The sequence below is a fragment of the Bufo gargarizans genome, chromosome 6 (assembly GCF_014858855.1).
Source record: "Bufo gargarizans isolate SCDJY-AF-19 chromosome 6, ASM1485885v1, whole genome shotgun sequence".
Classification (NCBI taxonomy): domain Eukaryota; kingdom Metazoa; phylum Chordata; class Amphibia; order Anura; family Bufonidae; genus Bufo; species Bufo gargarizans.
Window position 1 is genome coordinate 19,715,114 of NC_058085.1, and position 26,846 is coordinate 19,741,959.

At 42.0% G+C, this 26,846-nt stretch overlaps 1 pseudogene; it reads left to right on the top strand.

The window, feature by feature from the left end:
* LOC122940390 overlaps window positions 1–26,846 on the top strand; it is a 1,294,760-nt pseudogene that overhangs the window by 398,979 nt on the left and 868,935 nt on the right.

The window sequence follows — 26,846 nt, forward strand, 5'->3', positions numbered from 1 at the left end:
TTCTATGTAAGGCTGGGTCCACACGGGCGTCTCGTTTTGGGTTTGAATGCATCCCGGGTGTATTGCGGAAAACCCGCACGTGTAGGTACGCAATTGCAGTCAGTTTTGACTGCGATTGCGTTCCGTTGTTCAGTTTTTATCGGGCGGGTGCAATGCGTTTTTGCACACGCGTGATAAAAAACTGAATGTGGTACCCAGACCAGAACTTCTTCACTGAAGTTAAGTTTTGGGTTCAAGGTTGTGTAGATGTAATTATTTTCCCTTATAACATGGTTATAAGGGAAAACAATAGCATTCTTTAATACAGAATGCTTAGTACAAGGTACAGAATGCTTAGTACAAGGTCAATTGAGGGTTAAAAAAAAAAGAATAATATTAACTCACCTCCTCCAATTGATCGCGTAGCTGCCGATCTCCTGTTTTTTCTTCAGGACCTGTCAAAAGACCTGTGGTGACGTCACAGAGCTCATCACAAGGTCCAATCACATAGTCCATCACCACTGTGATTGACCATGTGATTGGACCATGTAATGTGACGTCACCACATGTCCTTTAGCCGGCAGCTCATGATTAAAGAAGTAAGAAGAGATCGGTAACTACGCGATCAAGAGGAGGAGGAGAGTTAATTTTGTATTTATTTATTAACCCTCAATTGACCTTCTACTAAGCATTCTGTATAAAAGAATGCTATTATTTTACCTTATAACCATGTTATAAGGGAAAATAATACAGTGAATAGACTGTCATCTTAGTAACAATGCGTGAAAATCGCACCGCATCCGCACTTGCTTGCAGATGCTTGCGATTTTCACTCAACCCCATTCACTTCTATGGGGCCTGCGTTGCGTGATAAACATAGAGCATGCTGCGATTTTCACGCAACGCACAAGTGATGCGTGAAAATCACTGCTCATGTGCACAGCCCCATAGAAATGAATGGGTCCGGATTCAGTGCGGGTGCAATGCGTTGACCTTATGCATTGCACCCGTGCAGAAATCTCGCCCGTCTGAACCCAGCCTAAATCTTCTTCTTTTACTAACACTATGTCACCAACTTGGATATTTCTTCTGGGCGTTTGCCATTTACTTCTTAGCATCAGATTGGCTAAGTACTCTTTCCTCCATCTATTCCAAAACTGTTCTGATAGATATTGAACTCTTCGCCATCTCCTCCTGGCATATAAATCCTCTTTGGTAAACTTGCCAGGCGGTGGCTGTATGTAATCAGACTTAAGGTGAAGTAGATGGTTGGGAGTTAAAGGGTGCAAACGTGTTAGATCGTTAATGTTATCAACTGTAAGTGGATGTCTGTTAACAATAGACATTACTTCATAGAATAGGGTCCTAAGTGAAGCATCATCTATTCTTCCAGCGTTCTTTTTCAACACTGAACTTATAATATTTCACAAATAGTAGGTATAATCTCAAATAAAATGATAAGCCCTTCTGGATTTCCTGAATTTTCTCAACTCTGTTGGTGACAAAGATATGGAATCTTCGAGCTCCGTTGTTTATGTATCCTAGGAGAACTTATGAGTCTGTCCAAAAATATTCTTTATCTATTTTCAATTCCAATTCTTCTCTCAGAAACTTGCTTACTGATGTTGAAACAGCTGCTGTAAGTTCAAGTCTTGGTATTGTCTAAATACTGGTAGGTGCAACTCTGGCCTTCCCCATAACCAGGGAACAGTGTATCCTTTCTTCTATCACTCTGATGTAGGAGCACTGACCATAACCATAACTACTGGCATCTGAAAGGTGATGAAGTTCTATTTTTCTTGTACTTTCCAAAATCATGAGGTACAAAACATCTGGGTATTCGAACTTCTCTCAAGTTTTGCAAGTCTCTTATCCAACTCTCCCACCTGGGCCTCAAATTTTCAGGTATGGGCTCATCCCATCCCAACTTCTATCTGCATAATTATTGCAGTATTTATTTTGCTCTGAGGATTTCTGGGGCCAAGAATCCCAATGGATCAAATATAGAAGCCACTGCGGAAAGAACGGTTCGTATAGTTGCAACTTTCCCTTCAATAGATACTTCAAAGAAGAACTTGTCATTCTCTACATTCCATCCCAATCCAAGTAAATTCTGAACTAGAAGATGATCATTATTGAGACCTACATTCTTCATTGTTGCTGCACGTTCAGACTCACTGATGGATTCCAGTACCTCTCTGTTGTTTGAGATTAATTTGTGAAGGCTCAGGTTTCCTCTTGCGCATAACTCTTGGCTTTCTTTCACTAGTTTGATTGCAGATTCTGTAGACTCTAGATTGATGAAACCATCATCTACTTAAAAGTTTTTCTTCAGAAAACTTGCTGCTGATGGGCAATCCTTTTCATTCTGATTAGCCAGGTACTTCATACCATAATTGGCGCAACCTGGAGAGGATGCTGCTCCAAACAAGTGTACATTTATTCTGTATTCTGATGGCTCTGTATCTATATCTCCATCCTCCCACCATAGAAACCTCAGCAAGTCTCTATCTTCATTCTTCACATGAAACTGGTGGAACATCTATTCAACGTCGCACATGACTTTCTGAATCTACAGAGTACTCCAGGCAGAGTGTTTGTAAGATCTGGTCCTTTTAGTAGATGCACGAAAAAGGAGATGAAGAAGGGTATTGAAGAAGAAATGATACCACTAATAGAGGCTTGGAGTGCCTCCCCAGAGATAAAGAAAATCAAATTGTGTAAAGCAAAATAGGAAATTAAAAATATATAATTGTATTCTTACATAAAAACCCTGATCATCAAGGTAAGTATATTTACTGTATTATTTTGCAGATTATAATATAACACAGTCGTGTTTTTACTCACTTCACCGTGGGGGGGGGGTGACGCAAGATAAAGCTCAAGACACTTGATGCCAGAATAACCCCCCCCCCCCCTGCCGAGGTTGCCTGTAGAATGTACATTTCCCCTGTCGTCCTGTTGATTGATTGATGACTCAAAGGACTCCAGTCGTTGCACAAGGTAACTTTTCTTGGATTAGCTGTTTTAGTAGATGATTATTCAATGCAACACCATTGTACTTTGCTGAGCAATCAAATACTACTCTAATCTTATCTGGTTTCTTTGAGTGGTAGACACCTTGATGTGGGATGTACCACACTTCTCCTTCTTTAGGCTGATTATTAACTTTCTCTGCATGTCCTTCTTCTAGGATGAAGTCCTCTAGCTGTCAGTCCTTTGACCCTTTGACTGTTCACTAATGTGTCTCTCCCTGTCATTGTGGTGAGTTTGAGCTTCACTGGTTCTGTAGCCATTAGTAATTTTTTGCAGATTTATTGATCAATAAAGGTGATGTCACTCTGGGCATCCAGTAGCACATAGGCATATACCTTCTTGTTCCTCCTTTTAGGATTTGAAATGCACACTGGTACAACCATTGATGTGCCATTGCTTTCTCCTTCCCCCACTCTGCAAAAGAATACAGATACTTTATTTCTTTCCTCAGAATCTTTAGGTATTGAGGATTGATCTTTCTTTGGACGTTCATCATGTAGTGGTGTAGTATGGCGTCATTTGCAAATGCTGCATGTGGCCTTTTTCTTACACTCCTTAGTAACATGGCCTTTTCTTAGGCATCCGAAATACAGTAGGTTATCCAGCACACATTTTATTTTCTTCTGGGGACTTTCAATTGTTGTCACTTATGTATGGAGTGGTTCTCTCCACAGAACATACACTTGAAGGTGGTCTGAAGATTTGTCAGTTATGTCTCTCTACTGATCCCAGTAGTGACTTTGAACTTGCTCTCGTAGGTATCTGGATCTTTTAGCTGCTGTGTTGGTTGCAAAGCTAGTTACTCTTGCACGTCTTATCTCTCTTGCAGGCCTTTCTTCTAAGGATTTTAAGACATATGATGATCTTACTGGATTACATGCTATCCGTGCTTCCTTATTGACAAACTCAGAGAACTCTTTAAAACTTGGGAAGTTCTTGTCTAGATCTAACTGTTTAGTCACGTAGTGATTCCATCTAGAAGCCAATTCTTCAGGTAGCTTAGTTAGCATCCTGTGGTTTTCTAGATAGTCCTTCAGTACTTCCAGTCCTTGAACGTGTGGGATGGCATTGCTTGCAGGAAGTCACCGTACTCTTGGAGACTAAAGTGTTCTTTAGGACCTATTTTAGGCCAGTTATTCAATTTCTCTCTAAAAGCTCTTTGTACTAAGAAATGATGACCATATGTTGCATTACATTTTTCCCAAGCTTGCTTGTAGGCTTCTTCGTCTTTTCTATAGAAGTTACCTTCAAGAACTTTCTTTGCTTCCCCACCAACATATCTCCGAAGGTAGATTAACTTGTCGATTGGACTGAAGCAATGATGCTCAATGGTCATTTCAAAACTTGCCTTCCACTCTATGAACTTCAGTATATCTCCTGAAAATACAGTTGGTTCCGGTATGGGAAGTCTAGCGAGGACTGTTCTCTGTTGTCCTGTTGGGACAATAGTTGTAACACTCTCCTGAGCATTGCCGTGACATCTAGGAATAGAATCATCTGGTTCTATTTTCTCACTCAGTTCTGAATTAGGTGAGTCCTTTTCTTTATCTTTTCTGGTAGAGATATAGGGTATACATCCCTGCTCTTTGTTTTTCTGAGCAGGGATGGAAGAATAATAACTTATTCTCTCACTAAATGCTGGAGATTCCCTTCCATTTTCATGGGAGTAAGTAGGAGTCTGCTTCTTCACTTAGAACAGATTTGAACCTATGACTACTCTGATTCATATCCTCTTCGTGTACTCTGTGTCTGGCTTCTATGATCTTAACTTCTTTTTACCTTTCCAGACTTTTCATCTGTTGGCCCTGTGCATCCATTTCAGCTTCCATCTGATGGCATTGTGCATCCATTTCAGCTTCCATCTGATGGCATTGTGCATCCATTTCAGCTTCCATCTAATGGTGTTGTGCATCCATTTCAGCTTCCATCTAATGGTGTTGTGCATCCATTTCAGCTTCCATCTAATGGTGTTGTGCATCCATTTCAGCTTCCATCTGATGGCGTTGTGCATCCATTTTAGCTTCCTTTTCAGCGATCAGTTGGCACTGCACCTCGATGGCAGCTTCCATTTCAATTTCTGCTCTCTTGACAGCAAGTTGTTCAGGTAATTCCTTTCTTTTGGCTGAAGTAATTGAGGACTCTGATATGTGGGTGGCACTTCTGCTAGCGAAGGAAGTCCTACTTGAGATTGTGGTTCCCCCTAAGGACCTAGCATAGTCTCTCATAAAAAGCTTGTTCATTCTACTTCTTGCTTTAACTTCATCATAGGTTCCTTACAATATCTTGGGAAGGTGTCGTAAACGACCGCAGGTTGACATATGCTGCCATAAGCTCTTATTCATATTCTTCTACCGTCTCTACCATATCACTCAAGTTCCCTTTCATACTTTTTTGCTTTAGCTTTCTACGAATGTCTTTAATGTATGATTCCACCTATCATACATCTGGGCAAACTTTTTCTCCTTTAATGCTGCCTCTTGCTCCAAATTTTCCAGCATCTTTGAGGTCTGTTTTCTGGCACGTGATGAACGTCTTAGTTCATCTGCTTTGGCTTTATTTGTTTGAGGCAAGACTAATGCTGCATCAGACTCTTCTACCTCAAACAGGTTCCCTTGCTCTTCAACGCTATCTATCTTTGTATCCTCTAACAGTGGCATGGTAATAATAGGCTCAGATATTTTACTTTAAATGCAATACTAACAATCAATGCGAATATTGAGTCCTTTCACTTTAAATGCAATACTGACAAATGCAGAAAAAAACTGCACTTTAAAAACAACAGAGATAAATGCAGGCAATAAATGACTTTCACTTTAAAGGGAACCTGTCACCGGGATTTTGTGTATAGAGCTGAGGAGATGGGTTGCTAGATGGCCGCTAGCACATCCGCAATATCCAGTCCCCATAGCTCTGTGTGCTTTTATTGTGTAAAAAAAACGATTTTATACATATGCAAATTAACCTGAGATGAGTCCTGTATGTTAGATGAGTCAGGGACAGGACTCCTCTCAGGTTAATTTGCATATGTATCAAATCGGTTATTTTACACAATAAAAGCACACAAAGCTATGGGGACTGGATATTGCGGATGTGCTAGCGGCCATCTAGCAACCCATGTCCTCAGCTCTATACCCCAAATCCTGGCGACAGGTTCCCTTTAAATGCAATAGAGTCTGTGTAATACAAACTATCCTTTGTTTTACTTTAATGTCTTTATCTGAACACTAAAATGTCTCTTTATGCCAAAGCCTATATGCAATGATAAAAGGAAAGCTCTGACCTTATTCTGAAGAGCAGGATACTGCAATCTGGAGGTTGCTGGAACAAATGTCTGACAGGATACTTGTCTTTTCTTGATGTGATGCGATGCTCTGTGCAGACTTGCGATGCTTTGTGCAGACTTGCAATGCTATGTGATGACTTGTGATGCCCTGGCTTGGATACGCTGCTGCAGATTTTGGGTCTAGTGGCAGGAAACTAGTTGACTGCAGTATGTGGTCTCTCCATGGATAGTGTTGCAGGCACTCTAGCTCTGGACTTTAGCCTCCCTGTCACCACCAGACATCTGAGAAGCTCTGACAGATGTTCTTCAGAACCTCCTGCTTGAGGTTCCTTTTGTTTTGCTTTCGTTTTCTCATCTCGTTAGCCTCTCTCAGCTGTCATGTAGTTGCACTGATTGCATCCCTTTAAATCCCTTCCCATACTGCATCACTTTGCGACATGGTGACACTCCCACCATGAGTCTCTTTCTCTCTAGGGATCGCAGGAGAGTTGGCGCTCTTTCTCTGAATATCTTGCCTTTGCCATTCGGCCACTTTAAGAGTCAGCTGTAGTTTGACTAATGCGCACATTCTATGGCCTTTATGGTAGCTCCGCTGAGATGTCTTTGCTTGCTCACTCAGGGAACAGTAGCTTCATGGCGGTATATGCTGGCATGCCGCTGCTCTAATGCGCTCTTTACTGTGCAAGTTAAGGAGCGCTATCGCTTCGCCCTCTAAGGGCAATAGTTCCACTGTGACAGGCGCAGCACTATGAAGTGCCTTTTGCGCTGTGGCATTAAAAGAATTTTGATATCTCTGACTTTTAGTCTAACCAGACTGTCTATTACTCTGTAATTGCTCTTGCGCCGTTCTATGGAAACAGTAGGTTTAAAGAGCACAGCAAATGCCCCTGTTGATTGCTATTTGTAGTTTGTAATTTGTAGCTTGCAATTTGTATTTGTAGTTTGTATTTGCAATAAGTATGGAATCTGGTTTGTATGCTTGCAATTTGGTGGAACAGTAAGTAAGCACACATACGGTATAACTGGTTCAGTATACAGTTCTAATCACTATATTAACAGTAGGAACATTATATAACTGTTTTAAATACCTATTTTGGCCTGTCTTCTTCCATGAAACACAGCTCTCAGTGGAGTGAATGTCTCTTCAGCTCCTGTATCTAGTGAATAATGATTCTAGCAGCCCAGATTCTTCACCAGTATTCAAGAAATATATGGCATTCCTCACCAGGCGCTTTTATCAATATCTGCAATTGCGTCATGCATATAATACAATGATTAAGAATGGTAGCGTAATGGCACAAAGAGATGCAGCGTTGCATCTGATTGTTTCGGGAGGGGAAAGAAGGTGGATTATGTCTCTAACATATCTATTGATACTAAATACCTAGAATCTCACCCACTGACTTAAATGCATAAATGGGAGACAGATGTGGTTGAACTCACAAAAGAGCAATGGGCTGATATATTAGAGGCGGTGCCTGTGTCATCTTTGAGTGAAAGTGGAAAGCTTTCGCAATTATTTATTATCCATAGAGTGTACAAGACGCCAGTGTTTTTACACCAAATTGGTCACAGATTAGATGCCAAGTGTCCTCGGTGTGATATGGAACCTGCAGACTTGATACACATGCTATGGAAATGCACAGTCCTGACTTTATACTGGAGAGAGGTGACTGCTATCATACAAAAAGCATACTCAGTAAATATTCCAAAAGACCTGAAAGTGTGTATCTTAGGCTATGTATCGGAATTGGGTACTGAACACGTGTTTACACTGGCTATAGGCAGACTACTGTATGTGGCTAGGAAGCTGATAGCTCAGCACTGGATACAGGCTGAGCCTCCCACAATCGGGGAGTTTAGGTGCAAAGTCAACACTATGATTGTATATGAAAAGGCCATTTTCCAGAAAAGAGGCTGTCCCAGCAGATTTGAGAAATTATGGGAACCTTGGCAAGCACAAATGTGCATGGGTGCTATCTCTGGTAGAAGAAGAAGCTGATGTCGGAATGGAGGGTTGGGCGGTGGGGGGGGGGGGAGAGATAGGGAGTAGTTAAGAGTTCAAATAATAGGTATACATGACAGTTAACAACTAAGATACAATAAGACTCATGTTGAATCTTAATTATTCTTGCAAATCAATTTTATTGTATAATGTATTACGGTATGTACATTTGTGTTGTACTCTCTTTTGGAATCAATAAAAAAATTCTCTGATTTTAAAAAAATTCTTTGTTTCCTCTTCTGATTGATTCTTCAGAATTACACCTGAAATGTATTTAAAAAAATTAGTTCCTCTCTAGGGATATACTTTTCATAATCTTTGGATGGTGTGTGCAGTATATATGAGTCGTAAGTACTTAAAGGAGTTGTCTCATCTGAGACAATGGGGGCATACTACTAGGATATGACACTGAGAAGGCCAAAGTGGTGGCTGGAGGACTCTGGTCCGGCCACCACCAAGCGCTCTCCCTATAGTAGTGAATGGGAGTGCACTGTGCATGAATGGCCACTGTTTCCAGGGCCTGACTGAAATAGCCAAGCCAATGCCGAGCCGGTGCTGCGCATGCACACTGCACCCTCCACTACTTTCGAGGTTCCTTTTAGGAGATAGGTGAGGGTCACAGTGCTGGGACTGCACCTACCAGACAATAGGGGTATATCCTAGCGAATTGCCCCAGATGAGCCAACCCCTTTAATATAAATGCGTGAAAAAATGAAGATAATATGGTGTGGGCCATGCAGTTTGTTTACTTAGAGTGACAGGACTGAGATTTGGAGAGACCTCGGTGTGCAGTGTCCTAGCTGCAGTGATGATGTTCAGGTCACAGGATTATTCTTTGGCGCCATATGTAGTTTGTGTAATCTGGAAAGGCTGCAGGATAAGGCTACATTCACACAACAGTGAAAAATGGCACACAGCCGTTTTTAGAATGTAATGGCAGTTTATTATGGGTACACTAGGCCTTTTAGGGGTTAAAATAAAAATAAAATGCCTTATCTGCTTGCACACACAAGGCAGTCTCTCTTGGTGCTGAAGGACCTGTGCTATCAGCGTAATGACATCACCATGTTCTTCCAGCATTAGTGCTTAGGAGCGCATGGTGACATCAACCCACTGAGAGTGCAGGTCTTTTAGCACCAAATAAAGAGCGACTTTTCTCTACACGTGCAAGTGGATGATTAATTATTACTGATGGGTGGCCACTCTGGGGAACATTATTACTAACTGGGGCCACTATGGGGGACATTATGTATACTGCAGAGATTGGTAATTAAATTTAAAAAAAGCAAATAATCATCTAAATCATTCTCAAATAATGGCCGTTAAAAATGAATGCAAAACGTCCAGACGACTAAGAAAGAGATGCAAAAAATGGTTGAAAAAACTGTAAGGGTTACATAGCATCATGAATCAATACAACAATACAATGCTATGCAACCCAGTTAGTGCACTAAGGGGGAATTCAGCGGTAGGAAATGTTTTATTTATAAATGACTGATTTAGTGGGGGGTTGCATGGAAGTTGATCAAATTGGAGGCCAACCTGGCCTAGTTATGGTCCTTGGTCTACTAATAGATTGTGGTCTGTTTGGCCACCACAGTTTTAGTCAATTCATACTTGAATTTTTTGCCATGTCTTGTTCTTTGTGGATTTTTTTTATATGGAAAAGTTATAAAATTTCAATGCAATTTTATGGTATATTATTCATCAATAATAAAATGTGTTTTATTTTTGGCAGATGACTGTACCAGGAACTCAGAGAAACATCTGATATCTTTAGATTTTGAAGTAGAGGATTGTGGTATCGCACGAGTTACATTTGAAGAGCATGCCAATATCCAAGATATACCCTCATCCAATCACAGCAACAATGCATCATTTGATCCTTTTAAACAAGTCGAATCTTCTGATTCATCACACACTGAAACACAGAATAAAAGTCACAGAAAAGGTGTTAAACATCAAACAGCTCACATAAGAGGGAAGCCATTTTTGTGTTCAGAATGTGGGAAATGTTTTAAACGTAAATCATATCTTGTTATACATCAGAGAATTCACACAGGAAAGCAGCCATTTTCATGTTCAGACTGTGGGAAATGTTTTAACCATAAATCAGGTTTTGTTATACATCAGAGAATTCACACAGGAGAGAAGCCATTTTCATGTTCAGAATGTGGGAAAAGTTTTAACCATAAATCACATTTGGTTATACATCAGAGAATTCACACAGGAGAGAAGCCATTTTTATGTTCAGAATGTGGGAAATGTTTTAAGAGTAAATCAGATCTTGTTATGCATCAGACAATTCACACAGGGGAGAAGCAATTTTCATGTTCAGACTGTGGGAAATGTTTTAACCATAAATCACATTTGGTTATACATCAGAGAATTCACACAGGAGAGAAGCCATTTTTATGTTTAGAATGTGGGAAATGTTTTAAGAGTAAATCAGATCTTGGTATACATCAGAAAATTCACATAGGGGAGAAGCCATTTTCATGTTCAGAATGTGGGAAATGTTTTCACCATAAATCACATCTTGTTGTACATCAGAGAATTCACACAGGGGAGAAGCCATTTTCATGTTCAGAATGTGGGAAATGTTTTAACCATAAATCGGCTATTGCTAAACATCAGAGAATTCACACAGGAGAGAAGCGATTTTCATGTTCAGAATGTGGGAAATGTTTTTACAATAAATCAGATCTTCTTATACATCAGAGAATTCACACAGGAGAGAAGCCATTTTCATGTTCAGAATGTGGGAAATGTTTTAACCATAAATCTCATCTTGTTGTACATCAGAGAATTCACACAGGGGAGAAGCCATTTTCATGTTCAGAATGCGGGAAATGTTTTAACCGTAAATCATCTCTTGTTAAACATCAGAGAAATCACACAGGCTAGAAGCCTTTTTCATGTTCAGAATGTGATATTTATTTCAACCATAAATCATCTCTTAGTAACATCAAAAAACCCACATATAAGAGAAGCCATCTTCGTGCTTAACTCGTTTGTGACCTCCCTTATGTGTTTTTATGGTGGTCACTAACTGGCTTCATTCCTTCAGATACTGCTTTTTACAGGGAGATAAAACGCCCAGAGGTAGCTGAGGGCTGGGAGCAAAGATTGGGATTGCTGCGAGAGCTCCCCAAACAAACATAGCCTCCTGTATTTAATGAATATTGGTAATCAAAAGACAGATCCAGTTAAAAGTGAAACTAAGGTGTGTGTGTGTGTGTGTGTGTGTGTGTGTATATATATATATATATATATATATATATATATATAGATTAAAATCTCCTCTAAACACAAATGTTTGGTGCAAGAAAATTAAAAAAATATATACAGTATTCCACCCTGCCTATGATCGGTATGGGGACCCTTCATTCCTGTAAAACTGCAAATACAGGTGCCTATATGTGAAAGTATAAAAATAGAGCTGGATTCCCACAAGAGCTGGTGTCCAGACATGTGGAAAAAGGGGCGTCATTCACACTTGTAAATGGCCAGTTATTTGCAGTCAAGTGGAATGACCGATATGATGTAACATAGTTTATATGGCTTAAAAAAAGACATCTGTCTATCCAGTTCGGCCTGTTATCCTGCAAGTTGATCCAGAGAAAGGCTCGTTGATCAAGGGAGTTATTCTGATTGGAGTCAGGAACAAATGTTTTCCTCCTAAAGTGGGGAAACTTGGCTTCTACCTCACAGTTTTTTTTTTTTGCCTATCTAGTACCTATAGCCTGTAATATTATTATGGTTTAATCTTTTATTTTATCGTTTTAACAATAAAGCATTACAATCGTTTGTGTGTCATGAAATGATATAATACAATAAACTTCTAAGATAGTATATGTATATGCAAAGTCACAATCTGGAAAGTCAGAAAAAAGTAAGGTACAATATATTGCAAGTATGTGAAAGAGATACTTCTACTAATCAAATATAGCTATCTCCTAGCACATTGTGTGATACAGAGGCATTCACGACCGGGTAAGTAAACAGCACCCGTTGGGTATAACATATAAATCCAATCTCAGTCGAGCCTTAACATGAACCAGAGCAAATTATAATAGAGGACTAGTAGCTTGGATATATTCTAGCAATGCGAGTGACAATATACATCTCCACTAAAAGAAAAAAAAAAAGAAACAAAAGGACCTGGAGGAATCCCGGGTAACAACTGGGTAAAACAGCATATACACATGATAGGGGGAAGACAACACATAAGGGTAGACAGGGAGGGGTGGGATGGGGGGAGGGGAGAATCCGTAGGTCAGGATGTTAATCAAACAGCTCTAGCTGTGTCCGAGGGTAAAGTACCAGAAGCTACCCAAGCCGAGAACGTGGCTGAAGAGCGAAATAGATTCCAAGGATCCCAGATCTTAAAAAAGGACTGAGAAGCGTTGCCATCCACAGCGCCCAACTCCTCAATATGCACCAGGGAGTCAAGAGCAGTAACCCAATGGGACCTCCCTAAGCTCTCAGTCGATCTCCATTTGCTTGGAATTATTTGTTTTATAGGAAACACAAACAGGCGCAAGGGCCCCTTTTTAACCTGAGCCACACGTCCTGGGAAAATTGACAGTAGAGCTATGGAAGGTAAAGCAACCACATTAGTTCTGTAGATATGATTGTGTAGGGAGAACACGTCATCCCATAGGTGCGCAACTCCCGGACATTCCCACCAGATATGCAGCATGGTGCCAACACCCGCTGAGCACCTCCAACACGTAGTAGGTACTGTCGGGTAAAATTGGTGAAGTTTAACCGGTGTTCTGTACCATCGAACTCTATAGCCTGTAATATTATTACACTCCAGAAATATATCCAGGCTCCTCTTGAACTCTTCTAGTGAACTCACCACCTGCTCAGGCAGAGAGTTCCATAGTCTCACTGCTCTTACCGTAACGAATCCTCTTCTATGTTTGTGTACAAACCTTCTTTCCTCCAGACGCAGTGGATGTCCCCTCGTCACAGTCCTGGGGATAAATAGATGATGGGATAGATCTCTGTACTGACCCCTGATATATTTATACATAGTTATTAGATCTGCTCTCAGTCGTCTTTTTTCTAAAGTGAATAACCCTAATTTTGATAATCTTTCAGGGTACTGTAGTTGCCCCATTCCAGTTATTACTTTAGTTGCCCTACTCTGAACCCATGTCAGCTCTGCTATGTCTGCTTTGTTCACATGAGCCGAGAACTGTACACAGTACTTTATGAGTAGTTTGACTAGTGGCTTGTAAAGTGGCAGGACTATTTTTTCATCCCGGGCATCTATGCTACTTTTGATGCAACCCATTATCTAATTGCTCTTGGCAGCAGCTGCCTGACACTGGTTTCTATAGCCTAGTTTTCTTTTCACTAAAATTCCTAGGTCCTTTTTCCATGTCAGTGTTTTACCATTTAGTATGTACTGGTGACTTGAATTATTCTTTCCCATGTGCATAACCTTACATTTGTCAGTGTTAAACCTCATCTGCCACTTATCTGCCCAAGCCTCCAATCTATCCAGAACCCTCTGTAGCAGTATACTGTCCTCTTCTATTTTAATTACTTTACACAGTTTAGTGTCATCTGCACAAATTGATATTTTACTGTGCAAGCCTTCTACAAGATCATTAATAAATATATTGAAGAGAATAGGGCCCAATACTGACCCCTGTGTTACCCCACTAGTGACAGTGACCCCATGAGTGTGTACCATTAATAACGACCCTCTCTTTTCTATCACTGAGCCAGTTACTTACCCACATACAGACATTTTCTCCCAGTCCAAGCATTCTCATTTTATATACCAACCTTTTAAGTGGTACAGTGTCAAATGCTTTAGAGAAGTCCAGATATAAGACATCCATTGTTTCGCCGCTGTCAAGTCTAGAACTTACCTCCTTATAGAAACTGATTAAATTAGTTTGACATGACCGACCCCTCATGAAGCCATGCTGACATGGCGTTATTTGCATTTTCATTGAGGTACTCCAAGATAGCATCTCTTAGAAAACCTTCAAACAGTTTACCCACAACAGATGTTAAACTTACCGACCTATAGTATCTGGGCTCTGTTTTTGTACCCTTTTTGAATATTGGCACCACATTTGCTTTGTGCCAATCCTATGGAACACCCCCTGTCAGTATAGAGTCCTTAAATATCACAATTAAGGGCTATGACATTACCTATTTCTCTTAGGATACTGTGGTGTATGCCATCTGGTCCCAGCAATTTGTGTATGTTAATCTTTTTAAGACTCTGCTGTACTTCTTCGTGGGTCAGACGGGGCACTTTTAATGTGGAATTTACTTTTACATTCTGCATTTTATCTGACAGTTAATTTTCTTCAGTGAAAACGGTGAAGAAGAAAATATTTAATGGCTTTGCTTTTTTCCTCATCGCTCTCTGCAACTCCCCCCTCATTACTCTTTAAAGGGCCGACACCTTTAGATTTATACTTTTTGCCATTTATATAATTGAAGAAAATTTTAGGGTTAGTTTTACTCTCTTTGGCAATGAATCTGTCTGTCTCTAGTTTTCCTGCTTTTATTTGTCTTTTACATATTAAATTCTTCCCCTTGTAGTTTGTTAATGCTTCCGCGCTACCCTCATGTTTTAGTGATTTAAATGCTATCTTTTTGTCATTTATTGCTTTCTTTACATTTTTTTTTCTTGTTCCTTAACCTTTTATTCCCATAAGGTATGTACCTTTCACAATTAGATTTTAGGATGCTTTTAAAAATATCCCATTTTGTGGCTGTATTTTTATTGTTAAGGACTTTGTCCTAGTTAGTTAGGCCTATGGCCTCTCTTCGTTGACTAAATGTAGCTTTTTTGAAGTTTTGATATTTTTATTCCTCCCTGAAGAAACAATCTTTTGAATGAAAATTGGAAGGTTATTACTTTATGGTCACTATTTAGGTGTCCCCCAACCTGCACATCTGTTGTTCTGTCAGATCTATTGGTTAATACTAAGTCCAGTATGTCCGTCCCTCTAGTCGGGCCCTGAACGAGATGAGAAAGGTAATTGTCTTTGGTTATTGCTAATAACCTGTTTCCTTTATGAGATGTACAGGTTTTAATTTCCCACTCTACAGGGAGTGCAGAATTATTAGGCAAATGAGTATTTTGACCACATCATCCTCTTTATGCATGTTGTCTTACTCCAAGCTGTATAGGCTCGAAAGCCTACTACCAATTAAGCATATTAGGTGATGTGCATCTCTGTAATGAGAAGGGGTGTGGTCTAATGACATCAACACCCTATATCAGGTGTGCATAATTATTAGGCAACTTCCTTTCCTTTGGCAAAATGGGTCAAAAGAAGGACTTGACAGGCTCAGAAAAGTCAAAAATAGTGAGATATCTTGCAGAGGGATGCAGCACTCTTAAAATTGCAAAGCTTCTGAAGCATGATCATCGAACAATCAAGCGTTTCATTCAAAATAGTCAACAGGGTCGCAAGAAGCGTGTGGAAAAACCAAGGCGCAAAATAACTGCCCATGAACTGAGAAAAGTCAAGCGTGCAGCTGCCAAGATGCCACTTGCCACCAGTTTGGCCATATTTCAGAGCTGCAACATCACTGGAGTGCAAAAAAGCACAAGGTGTGCAATACTCAGAGACATGGCCAAGGTAATAAAGGCTGAAAGACGACCACCACTGAACAAGACACACAAGCTGAAACGTCAAGACTGGGCCAAGAAATATCTCATGACTGATTTTTCTAAGGTTTTATGGACTGATGAAATGAGAGTGAGTCTTGATGGGCCAGATGGATGGGCCCGTGGCTGGATTGGTAAAGGGCAGAGAGCTCCAGTCCGACTCAGATGCCAGCAAGGTGGAGGTGGAGTACTGGTTTGGGCTGGTATCATCAAAGATGAGCTTGTTGGGCCTTATCGGGTTGAGGATGGAGTCAAGCTCAACTCCCAGTCCTACTGCCAGTTTCTGGAAGACACCTTCTTCAAGCAGTGGTACAGGAAGAAGTCTGCATCCTTCAAGAAAAACATGATTTTCATGCAGGACAATGCTCCATCACACGCGTCCAAGTACTCCACAGCGTGGCTGGCAAGAAAGGGTATAAAAGAAGAAAATCTAATGACATGGCCTCCTTGTTCACCTGATCTGAACCCCATTGAGAACCTGTGGTCCATCATCAAATGTGAGATTTACAAGGAGGGAAAACAGTACACCTCTCTGAACAGTGTCTGGGAGGCTGTGGTTGCTGCTGCACGCAATGTTGATGGTGAACAGATCAAAACACTGACAGAATCCATGGATGGCAGGCTTTTGAGTGTCCTTGCAAAGAAAGGTGGCTATATTGGTCACTGATTTGTTTTTGTTTTGTTTTTGAATGTCAGAAATGTATATTTGTGAATGTTGAGATGTTATATTGGTTTCACTGGTAAAAATAAATAATTGAAATGGGTATATATTTGTTTTTTGTTAAGTTTCCTAATAATTATGCACAGTAATAGTCACCTGCACACACAGATATCCCCCTAAAATAGCTAAAACTAAAAACAAACTAAAAACTACTTCCAAAAATATTCAGCTTTGATATTAATGAGTTTTTTGGGTTCATTGAGAACATGGTTGTTGTTCAATAATAAAATGAATCCTCAAAAATACAACTTGCCTAATAATTCTGCACTCCCTGTATATCTGGGTAGTTGAAGTCCCCCATAATAACCACCTCATTATGATTTTCCGCTTCGTCTATCTCGTTTAGTAGTAGATTTTCTGTGGACTCTGGTATATTAGGTGACTTACAATAAACTCCTATTATTTTTGTATTATAGTTTTTTTTTCTCTATGTATTTCTACCCACATTGACTCCACATGTTCATGTCCCTCACTTATATCTTCTCGGACTGTGGGCTTTAGACAGGACTTTACATACAGGCAGACCCCTCCCGCTCTCCGGTTTTGGCGATTCTTTCTAAACAGACTATAACCCTGTACATTAAACGCCCAGTCATAGCTATCATCCAGCCATGTCTCAGTTATTCTCACTATGTCATAGTCCTTCTTACACATCACTAATTCTAGTTCCCCAGTTTTATTAGTCAGGCTTTATACAATTAAGAGGTTTATGTATTTACCCGACACCTTTCCTTCTGAACTGTTCTACTCCCTCCTTGCATTTCCCCCCCAGTTCTATTACCTTGCCCCAGGTCTCTATCTGCACTAGCTTCCCCTTTTATAACGCAATTACCCCCCCCCCCCCATCCCCTCAGTCCCTAGTTTAAACACTCCTCCAACCTTCTAGCCATATTCTCCCCCAAAACAGCCGCCCCTTCCCCATTGAGGTGCAGCCCATTCCTACGATAGAGCCTGTAGCCAACAGAGAAGTTGGCCCAGTTCTCCAGGAACCCAAACCACTCCTTCATACACCAGTTCTTGAGCTACTTGTAAACCTCCCTAATCTCCCGCTGCCTTTCTTGTGTGGCTCGTGGTACAGGTAGGATTTTGGAAAACACTGCGTTTGAGGTCTTTGCCCTAAGCTTGTGACCTAAATCCATAAAATCACTTTTAAGGATACTCCACCTACCTCTAACTGAGCATGGGACAGCACAGGGGTAGTAATAGAGAGAGGGGCTAGCACTGATGAGAGTAAGCCTCTATGCATGACACATCGTAAATCTATGGGAGTAATGTATCTTTCAACCATACCTGGTGAAGCACAAAAGCAGTGCCTGATAAAAGGATAACAATCTGCCTATTTCAGCCCCGGTCTGTTCTACCCCTATAAGTATTTGTTACATAAAAAAAAAAAAAAAAAAAAAACATCAGCTCTGGTCGTACTGGGCACATTTCTGTCACGAGGGTGTCAAGAGCCACGTCTGACTCCGTTATACCCGGGGTCAGGAAGTCGCAGCGGGTGGCTGCGCGCTCTATGTCTAAAGATCACGTTGTTTCTTAGTGATTGTTTTCTGTGTTTGCCTTGCAATCCTTTTTGTCTCACTCAGGGATCCGTAGCTTCTCCTCCTCAGCTGTTTCTTGTCTGCCACTCCCAACCTCCTTATATTCTCCTCTCACACTTCTCTAGTTGCCAGTTATAGACCTTCCTGCCTGGACTTCTATACTGACCCACTGGAGCTGTGAATCCTGGTTGTTGTTCCAGAGTGCTACCCTCCGGATCCCTGTTGGGCTTTTTGTTGTCTCCTGTTGTCACCCACCTGGGATTATATGTTGAGTCTGTATTGTCTGTCCTCCCCTTGGTGTTTTCCTTTAGAGCTAGTGGTGCGGACTAGTGTTCCCACCGCCCTGTTCACTATCTAGGGCTCATCTTAGGGAAAGCCAGGGTTTTAGGCACGTGATCGGCGTACGGGTGAGGAACCCGTCTAGGGACGTCAGGGCAGCCAGGTGCCAGCCGCAAGGTGAGTCAGGGGTCACCACCTTCCCTCTCACTTGGGCAAGGCCTTCCTCTTTCCCTCCCTCTGTGTCACGTATGTGATAGTCACGCCGATCATGATATTATAACTGGCCCTTATTTTTTGGGAGAAAAAAAATTATTTTTATTTTTTTCTCTCTACTTAGAATCCAATATGGATCCTATTGCTGCTTTGGCAAAACAGCTTCAAGGCCTGTCTTTGGAGGTGGCAGGATTGAAGGCGTCTGTCCTCCAACAACAGCAGCAAATGCAGCAGACCGCAAGCCCAGCGGTTGCTATGGGTAACCAGGTTGTTACAGAACCCAAGGTTGTTCTTCCTGACAGATTTTCTGGGGGAAGGGACAAATTTGTGACGTTCCGTGAGGCCTGCAAATTTTATTTTAAGCTGCGCCCTTACTCCTCAGGTAATGAAGAACAGCGGGTGGGGATTGTTATTTCCCTGCTTCAGGGGGACCCGCAATCCTGGGCGTTCTCGTTACCCCCTGGTTCCCAGGCTCTCCGGTCAGTGGAGGGATTTTTTGGGGCTTTGGGTCTCATATATGATGACCCTGACCGAGTCGCCCTGGCTGAGTCGAAGTTACGGAGACTCCTACAGGGAGATCGGCCAGCAGAGGAATATTGCTCAGAGTTCCGTAGGTGGGCTACGGATACTCAGTGGAACGACCCGGCTCTCAGGAGTCAGTTCTGCTCTGGGTTATCTGAAAGGGTTAAGGATGCGCTGGCGCTGTATGAGACCCCCCTTTCCCTTGATGTTGTTATGTCCCTCTCTATCAAAATAGATAGACGTCTTAGGGAGAGATTGAAAATTCCTGAGCAATTGGTAACCTCTCCCAAGCAGCAGTTAGTCTGTACTGACTTAGATGAGCCTATGCAGCTAGGAGGAACTTCTCGTCAGGTCCGTCCTCCTGAGGTTCGCCATAGGTGGGGGGCTTGTTTTTTTCTGTGGGGGGAGGGGTCATTTCATTAATGTCTGTCCCTCCTTTCTCAAAAAACAAAAGACCGTCGGAAAACTACTAACCCCAGGCTGTGCGGAGGATGTCAGACGGGGGGTATACGTTTCCTCCATACGAACATCTCAATTTGTGTTGCCAGCGGTTATTGTTTTTGGTGTTAAGACGGAGTCTATTTCTTTTTTTCTAGACAGTGGAGCAGGGGTAAATTTGATAGATGCCCATTTTGCCCGCACTATGGGTTTGTCTCTCTGTACGCTGCAGAGACCTATTCCCATATTCGCTATTGATTCTGCTCCTCTGTCTCAGAGAAACCTCACTCACATTGTCCATAACTTACACCTTCGGGTAGGGGACCACCATAATGAGTGTCTTTCATGTTACGTTCTGGAGGGCCTTCCCTCTCCTGTGGTATTGGGTCTTCCCTGGTTGGTAGCGCACAATCCAGTGGTGGATTGGCAGGCCAGGGAGATATTGGAGTGGAGTGAGCATTGCAGAGAGAATTGCTTAAATAACAATTGCTTAATCGCCTCCATAGCTTCCCTACCTACATTTATTTTGGACTTTGAGGAAGTTTTTTCTGAAAAGGGTTGTCAGAAGCTACCACCTCATCGTCCTTATGATTGCCCGGTTAACCTGATTCCCGGTGCAAAATTACCCAAGTCCAGGTTGTATAATCTTTCGGGTCCCAAGAGACAAGCCATCTAAGATTATATCTCCGAGAGTCTGGCTAAGGGACACATCAGACCCTCTTCTTCACCCATGGCTGCAGGGTTTTTCTTTGTTAAAAAGAAAGATGGGGGCCTGCGTCCTTGCCTAGATTTCCGTGAGCTAAACCGTATAACCATCCGAGACCCATACCCTCTTCCTCTCATTCCTGACCTTTTTAATCAGATTGCGGGTGCTAGGTGGTTCTCCAAACTTGATCTTAGGGGGGCCTACAATCTGATTCGTATCAAGGAAGGGGATGAGTGGAAGACAGCTTTTAACACCCCTGAGGGGCATTATGAAAATTTAGTCATGCCTTTCAGTCTGACCAATGCCCCTGCTGTCTTCCAACATTTCGTTAATGATATTTTTAGTCATCTCATCGGCGGGTTTGTAGTCATATACCTAGATGATATCTTAATTTATTCGGCTGATCTGAAAACACATGAAGTACATGTCAGGCAAATACTGCAGGTCCTACGGACGAATAAATTATATGCGAAAATTGAAAAATGTGTCTTCGCCGTTCAGGAAATACAGTTCCTGGGATATCTATTATCTGCTTCAGGTTTCCGTATGGATCCTAGGAAGGTCCAGGCAATTTTAGATTGGGATCTTCCTGAGAACCTTAAAGCTCTACAACGGTTTTTGGGTTTCGCAAATTTCTATAGAAAGTTCATTAAAAATTATTCAGTGATCGTTAAACCCCTTACTGACATGACTAGGAAGGGGACTGATTTTTCTAAATGGTCTGACGCCGCTAAAATTGCATTTTCCTCTCTAAAAGAGAGATTTACCTCGGCACCTGTTCTAATTCAACCTGATGTCTCCCAGCCTTTTATTGTTGAAGTAGATGCGTCAGAGGTGGGAGTGGGGGCTGTATTGTCTCAGGGTCCGTCTCCTGGCAAATGGCGTCCTTGCGCTTTCTTTTCCAAAAAGTTATCTACTGCAGAAAAGAACTATGATATTGGAAATAGGGAACTGTTGGCGATTAAACTGGCGTTTGAAGAGTGGCGTTACTTCTTAGAGGGAGCAATCCACCCCGTCACGGTGATTACGGATCACAAAAATCTTCTGTACCTAGAATCGGCTAAGCGTCTCACCCCTAGACAAGCTAGGTGGTCGCTATTCTTTACCAGATTTAACTTTGTAATCACCTATCGTCCTGGGGCAAAAAATACCAAGGCAGACGCATTATCTCGTAGTTTCCCTGGAGGGGGTAATGTTAGTGATCCGGTACCTATTTTACAAAGAGGAGTGGTTGTCTCTGCTGTACACTCTGTTCTAGAGGGAAAGGTGTTAGAGGCCCAGGGGGACGCCCCGGCCTCTTGCCCCTCAGAGAAATTGTTTGTACCGTTAAACCTGCGTCTTGAATTATTAAAGGAACATCATAATTCGGCACTTGCTGGGCACCCGGGTAGTAAAGCAACCTTGGAGCTATTGTCTCGTTGTTTTTGGTGGCCAAGGTTGCGTCAGGGTGTAATGGATTTCGTGTCTACTTGTTCTACTTGTGCACGCGCGAAAGTCTCTCATACACGTCCAGCAGGGTCTTTATTGCCACTTTTCATCCCCAGTAGGCCATGGACACATCTGTCAATGGATTTCATCACTGACTTACCATTGTCTGCGGGTAAAACAGTTTCTTGGTAGTAGTAGACAGGTTTAGCAAAATGGTACACTTTATTGCGCTACCCGCACTTCCTAATGCTAAGACTCTTGCTCAGGTGTTTATCAGTGAAATCGTGAAGCTTCACGGGGTCCCTTCCGATGTGGTTTCGGATCGGGGAACCCAGTTTATTTCTAAGTTTTGGAAAGCTTTTTGTTCCCGTTTGGGGGTACACTTGTCCTTTTCCTCAGCTTTCCATCCTCAGTCGAATGGACAGACTGAGCGTACCAACCAAAACCTAGAAACATATTTAAGGTGTTTTGTGTCTGAAAACCAAGAGGTGTGGTCATCATATTTACCGTTAGCCGAGTTTGCCATAAATAATCGCTGTCAGGAATCCACTGGCAAGTCACCATTTCTTGGTGCATACGGTTTTCATCCCCAATTTTGTACTTTCAAAGAGGGGGGGTCTTCTGGGGTTCCCGAAGAGGAACGGTTTTCTTCATCTCTTTCATCGGTATGGCAGAAGGTGCAAGCTAACTTGAAAAATATGAGTGGTAAATATAAATGCATGGCCGATAAGAAACGGTCGCCAGGTCCGGACCTAGGAGTGAATGACTATGTGTGGTTGTCTACTAGGAATATTAAGTTGAAGGTTCCCTCTTGGAAACTGGGCCCTAGGTTCATTGGTCCTTATAAAATAGTAGCCGTCATTAACCCTGTGGCTTTTCGCCTGGAGCTACCTCAGACTTTTAAGATCCATAACGTCTTCCATAAGTCGTTACTCAAGAAGTATGTTCCACCTCTAGAACCATCACCGCTGCCACCTCCTCCTGTTATTGTGGATGGTAATCTGGAGTTTCAAATATCCAGAATTGTTGATTCTCGTCGGGTCCGCCGCTCTCTTCAGTATCTGGTGCATTGGAGGGGTTACGGTCCCGAGGAAAGAATGTGGGTTCCAGCGTCAGAGGTAAACGCCAACAGGTTAATTCAGGCTTTCCATGCCTCTCATCCTGAGAGACCTGGTCCTGAGTGTCCGGAGGCCCCTCGTGAAAGGGGGGGGTACTGTCACGAGGGTGTCAAGAGCCACGTCTGACTCCGTTATACCCGGGGTCAGGAAGTCGCAGCGGGTGGCTGCGTGCTCTATGTCTAAAGATCACGTTGTTTCTTAGTGATTGTTTTCTGTGTTTGCCTTGCAATCCTTTTTGTCTCACTCAGGGATCCGTAGCTTCTCCTCCTCAACTGTTTCTTGTCTGCCACTCCCAACCTCCTTATATTCTCCTCTCACACTTCTCTAGTTGCCAGTTATAGAGCTTCCTGCCTGGACTTCTATATTGACCCACTGGAGCTGTGAATCCTGGTTGTTGTTCCAGAGTGCTACCCTCCGGATCCCTGTTGGGCTTTTTGTTGTCTCCTGTTGTCACCCACCTGGGATTATATGTTGAGTCTGTATTGTCTGTCCTCCCCTTGGTGTTTTCCTTTAGAGCTAGTGGTGTGGACTAGTGTTCCCACCGCCCTGTTCACTATCTAGGGCTCATCTTAGGGAAAGCCAGGGTTTTAGGCACGTGATCGGCGTACGGGTGAGGAACCCGTCTAGGGACGTCAGGGCAGCCAGGTGCCAGCCGCAAGGTGAGTCAGGGGTCACCACCTTTCCTCTCACTTGGGCAGGGCCTTCCTCTTTCCCTCCCTCTGTGTCACGTATGTGATAGTCACGCCGATCATGATAATTTCATCAGTAATGTGCAAGTTCTCCCAAAAAGTGATCCAGGCTAGGATTGCCTAATTACATAGAAGCCATTACTCGTCTTCCTAGAGAAATATCTTATTCTACACACCCTGACCAAAATGTACCTGTAGATAAATCCAACAAGTGGGGTCCCCGCCACCCCTGTATTTGTAGAAGTCATATGGTTTACTCAGCTCACATGAATTGAAGATGATATGATATAAAATATATTTATTGGATATGTTACATTTTGTGACCATTTTGAGTTAAGAGTTTGTGTGTTAACCCTGCTTCATCTGTATTGCTAGAAGTAATGACGATAGCTCGGAGGGGGGGGGGGTAGTGATCCTTTACTTTTCTCATGGATGGTTTTTGGACGCTGCCCCTTAATATATTCTGTCGGTGATTGCTTGTTCTGTGCACATAGTGGTTTCTATCTTGCTAGGCAGGGCCGTTATGCTGCACAAGCTTCACTTGCCACATTTGCATGCCTCAGTTATAAAGAAACTTTGCAAAAAATTTTTTTTTAAACTATCAAAATATATCATAACATACAAGTGAGAATAAAATGGAAAAATAGTCTACACTTGCCGAAACCGCCAGCATAGTTGGCCTTTTCACATGAAACAAAAAAAACTATTAATATGACCAAAACGGGGGTTGCAATTTTAATTATTGTCAATTTGCATATTTAAAGAATAAGCAGCTGGAGTTTGAAATGATGCTTGGACCATTAAACAGCCCCATGCTCTAAATGACTATAATGTGTATGTCATTAAAGGGGTTTTCTAATAATGTGCTCTCAATGGCCTGTTGTTAGGATAGGCCATAAGTATCATATTGGTGGGGGGTTTGACAGCTGGCATCCCCACCAATCAGTTGGTCTACAGTAACTCTCGCACCAGAACTCCACAGATCCATCCTGTGCCTTAGACAGAGGTGGTGACCAATCTCTTCAGTTGAAGCAACTCTGACATAACCGGATTCATCCACTACACCATATTGGAAAAGTTTTTGAAATTCATATCATTTTAAGGGTTAACAAAGTGATTTTTCTAAAGACTGTTGACTTCGGTAATGAAGCACAACTGCAGAGAACATCTGGGTCAACAGTTTATAGAACATCCTGCCTCATCATCCTGTCATATTCTATAGAAACCTCCTGTTATATGTTCTGTGCAAAGTATCGACTAACCTGCCTAGTTATAGAGATTATTATTATATAGCTTACCTCTTTATTGCTTACATAAGGCACCTTATATAAAGCCTGGACTCCTAGTATATTCAGACAGCTGCTTAGCAGAGCTTGTCACCATTGTATCGTGTGATTTTTGGTTGTCTCACTGTCGGCAAGAAAAAAAGATAGCCTACCTTCTGATTCAGATGACTTCGTTCTTCAATTGATAGATATTTAAAATAAAACTAAGAGCATGGAAATATATTTCTGATAAAGATTTTGAATATATGGGGTATATATGTGGAGTTAGGATTTAATGCTTGTCCATTTGTACAGGTAAAGGGAATTGGCAGAGAAAACAGGCTCCAAAGGTGGCCATGCTTCAAAGCAGACCCTGTGGTTACATGTCACACTCAGCTCAGACGAGCTGGCAGCTTAGCTCCACTGATGGGCGGCTGAATTGGTCAACAACTATAAAGAAACTCCCCAGACATCATGGAACCAGGAGTTCATAAAAAATTATGAACTGCCCGTACATCTCATAAATACACCGTTCACCGTTCATGTCTTCGAGACCCAGGGACCGAGACAGACTTTTGCCTGTGGGACATAAGGAAGGGGAGATACGGAGAACTCTTTCCAGTGAGGAGCTAGGATCCATAATGCGTTTTTGGATCTCTGGCTGCCAAGCCAAAAAGCAGGGCAAATGGGATCCTCCCGGGGATGGGGGAGGGTGACCTCCTAAAGTTTAAGTGCCCGTGCAGGACAGAGGTGATTGTCTTTCTCTGAAGGCAGGTCACGGGGTGTCATGTTTGAAGAGACCTAGAAACTCGCTGTCCTCACTGCCTCCCATGTGATTACAGCTAAGGATTATATCATCCAAGAATTCTACAAGATTACAACTTTAATGGACCACATATGGATCTGGTAACTGACTTTAACTGTTAACTCTCACTGTATTTGCATAGCTGACCATTGTATATAATCTGTGTATATAGTGTTATGTCTAGTGCTCCCTTAAAGGGGTTGTCTCACTTCAGAAATGGCATTTATTATGTAGAATAAGTAGTGAAGTTAATACAAGGCACTTACTAATGTATTATTATCCGTATTGCTTCCTTTGCTGGCTAGACTAGTTTTTCCATCACATTATACATTTCTCATTTCCATGATTACGACCACCATTCAATCCAGGATTGGTGGCCATGTCTGCACACTATAGGAAAAACTGTTGGCCTATGTGCGTTCCTATGGTCCCGGGCCACCAGAGAAGCCAGTGCTTTTTCCTTTAGTGTGCAAGCATGGAAACCAATGCTGGATTGCAGGGTGGTCATAACCATGGAAATGAGACATATATAATGTGATAGACGAATGAGTCTAGCCACCAAAGGAAGCAATATGGACAATAACAATATATTAGTAAATGCTTTGTATTAACTGTCTCTACATGGTAAATAATTTATTCTTGCACTGTTCTATTGTCTGAATCCACGTGTCCGTGTCTCTGTATTACGTTACATGCTACCTGGGTTGGTTTCTGAACCAATATAACCATGTTAATGGACCAGGCTTATATCCAACGAGGAACTGGTGGCAGTCTATTGGGCTAGCGGGGCTCTGTCTCACTGGGCCAGTGAAATGGCTCTCTTAGCCTGTCAGGGTTGTGAGCAAGTGTTGTGCCAAGCTGGAGGTAGCGTGGGCCACCCTCTCTCACTCCCTGTGCCCGTTTGGCAGGGGCTGTGCCGAGCTGACCTTACGCCCTCCCTGTGAGTACGTAATAAGTCTTTGAAACCGTGCCACGTGATCATGACGTACAGTCACGCGATACATTTTTTATATATATTTAATTTTTTTTTAAAGTTAAGCAATTTGTTTCAGTATGAAGTACAATATTTGACTATAACCATGTCAGAATTACTTGGATGAGCAAAACTATTAGTGGTTGGAATGTAAGAAATCAGATGTTCTTAGACGTCACAATACT